Here is a 2,898-nt window from a genome sequence, read left to right as displayed (position 1 = left end):
AAAAAAGAAGCCAGGCGCAGTGGCTCATGCCTATAATCCCAGCACTTTGGGAGGTCGAGGCAGGTGGATCACCTGAGGTCGGGAGTTCAAGACCAGCCTGACCAACACGGAGAAACCCCGTCTCTATTAAAACTACAAAATTAGCCGGGCGTGGTGGCACATGCCTGTAATCCCAGCTACTCAGGAGGCTGAGGTAGGAGAATGGCTTGAACCCGGGAGACAGAGGTTGCAGTGAGCCGAGATTGTGCTAATGCGCAAATCTCGCCAATGAGCAAAAATCTGTCTAAAAAAGAAAGCAAAAGAAAAGGATGTCGACCAGGTGCAGTGGCTCACGCCTGTAATCCCAGCACTTTCGGAGGCCGAGGCAGGTGGATCACAAGGTCAGGAGATCAAGACCATCCTGGCTAACACGGTGAAACCCCATCTCTACTAAAACTACAAAAAATTAGCCGAGCGTGGTGGTGGGCGCCTGTAGTCCCAGCTACTCTGGAGGCTGAGGCAGGAGAATAGCGTGGACCCGGGAGGTGGAGCTTGTAGTGAGCTGAGATGGCGCCATTGCACTCCAGCCTGGGCGACAGAGCGAGACTCCGTCTCGGGAAAAAAAAAAAAAAAAGGTGTCAACAGAGAGCATTTGGGTAGCCTATGAGGAATAGCTGGTAGGTGCCCACTTTGATCACTCTCTTACACAGACTGAGCCCCAGTGGAAGATGAGCTGGGGAATGTAGGACCATGTGGACAAATGTAGGGAGGAAACAAGGTTGGCAAGGTCCCTGGAACTTCGCCCCAGGAAGGCGACTGGCTGGGTGAGCTGGGGGAAGACGTGTGCAGGGGACCTGTGCAGCTGGGAGGAGTGCTGGGCTGTGGAGGAGAAGGAAGCTACGGACAAGAAACCTCAGGTGGGAGGATTTGGACAAGGGTGAGAAGGACACAGGGGCTATGTGCCTCAACCAGCGGGACCTACGGGCAGAACTGGAGAAGTCTCAAGGGCTGGCCTCTCTCTTGGCATGTGCATTCTGCCTTTCTACTGCTTTCCTCATCTTCACTTCAAGGGCAAGGGTGTGTCTTACTCAACTTCTGTCACCCAGAGTGTCCACTGTGCTAAGGCATACAGCAGGTGCTCAGACCATCTTCGGTTATTTTGGATCGACTGGGTCTGAACAACAGATGTGCCACCTTTGATCCCGTTATTTCTAGAATCATCTTTTCACTCCACATGCTGGTTTAGCTTTTGCACTCCTCAGTCAGGCAGAAGCTATTTCTGGCCCCCTCGCCAGTAAGATGACATATGCTTGCCCTACGTTGGTTGATCATGAAAGGCTGACTCATAATCAGAGGCGGTCTCAAGTTCAGGGTTAGCTAGGCATTTCTCTGGGGCATATGGAAATTAGTTTCTCTACAGGTGAGAGCAGCCACTACCAATCTGCTTCGTGTCCCAACCTGTGTCCTGAAACAGCTGCTACCGGACCTTCTCTGCATACTGTAAGCATGGGTGACACCTGCCTGCAATTGGGTGGGGGCAAAGAGAACGGGAGCTTGCAGTGGGTTCAACATTCATGCAAACATTTAGTTAGCATCTGTAGCGTCTGTGAACACTGCCCTGGGAGTAACAGCACCTACCCTATTTTTAGAGGTCAGCTTCAAGATTAGGGTTGTCATAGCACCTCTTTTTTCTTTGCTGCAGACTAGGAATAAAAGCCATAGCACCTTACACCTCCCCTCCCCTACTTAAGTTGGCATTTATCAAACAGCATTTTATTTAATTATTTATTTATTTATTTATTTATTTTTTCCGAGATGGAGTTTGTTCTTGTTGCCTGGGCTGGAGTGCAGTGATGCCATCTTGACTCATGCAACCTCCACCTCCGGGATTCAAGCGATTCTCCTGACTCAGCTTTCCAAGTAGCTAATTCTGTATTTTTAGTAGAGATGGGGTTTTGCCATGTTGGACAGGCTGGTCTCAAACTCCTGACCTCAAATGATCCACCCACCATGGCCTCCCAAAGTGCTGGGATTACAGGTGTGAGCCACCGTGCCCAGCCTAGGCTAGCATTTATCAAATAGCATTTTAAATGATTTGGGAAGCTGGACCCAGTGACTCCTGTCTGCAATCCCAGCACTGTGGGAGGCCGAGAAAGGAGGATCAATTGAGTCCAGGAGTTCAAGACTACCAACCTGGGCAACAAAGGGAGACCCTGTCTCTACAAAAAAAAAAAAAAAAAAAAGGGCAGCCAGCCATGGTGGCCCTCACCTGTGGAGGCTGAGGCAGAAGGATCACTTAAGCAAGGCCCTGTACCAAAAAATAAGTAAAAGTAAAAAATAAATGGTTATTTTTGTTGTTGTTTGGTCTGAATGTTCTACTAAACTGGAAGCTCAGCTAGTCATGGTGGCTCATGCCTGTAATCCCAACACTTCGGGAGGATCCCTTGAGACCAGGAGTTTGAGACCAGCCTGGACAACATAGTGAGATCCCATCTCCACATGAATAAATAAACTGGGCCGGGTGCGGTGGCTCACGCCTGTAATCCCAGCACTTTGGGAGGCTGAGGCAGGTGGATCATGAGGTCAGGAGTTCAAGATCAGCCTAACCAACATGGTGAAACCCCATCTCTAGTAAAAATACAAAAAAATTAGCCGGGTGTGATGGCAGGCGACTATAGTCTCAGCTACTCGGGAGGCTGAGACACAGAATTGCTTGAACCCGGGAGGTAGAGGTTGTAGTGAGTCGAGATCACACCACTACACTCCAGCCTGGGCAACAGAGTGAGACTCTATCTCAGAAAAAAAAAAAAAAGACAGGCGTGGTGGCTCACGCCTGTAATCTCAGCACTTTGGGAGGCCAAGGCGGGCAGATCACGAGGTCAGGAGTTCGAGACCAGCCTGACCAACATGGTAAAACCC

The sequence above is a fragment of the Mandrillus leucophaeus genome, unplaced genomic scaffold (genome assembly GCF_000951045.1).
Source record: "Mandrillus leucophaeus isolate KB7577 unplaced genomic scaffold, Mleu.le_1.0 Scaffold164, whole genome shotgun sequence".
Classification (NCBI taxonomy): Eukaryota; Metazoa; Chordata; class Mammalia; order Primates; family Cercopithecidae; genus Mandrillus; species Mandrillus leucophaeus.
This window is presented reverse-complemented; position numbering follows the sequence as displayed.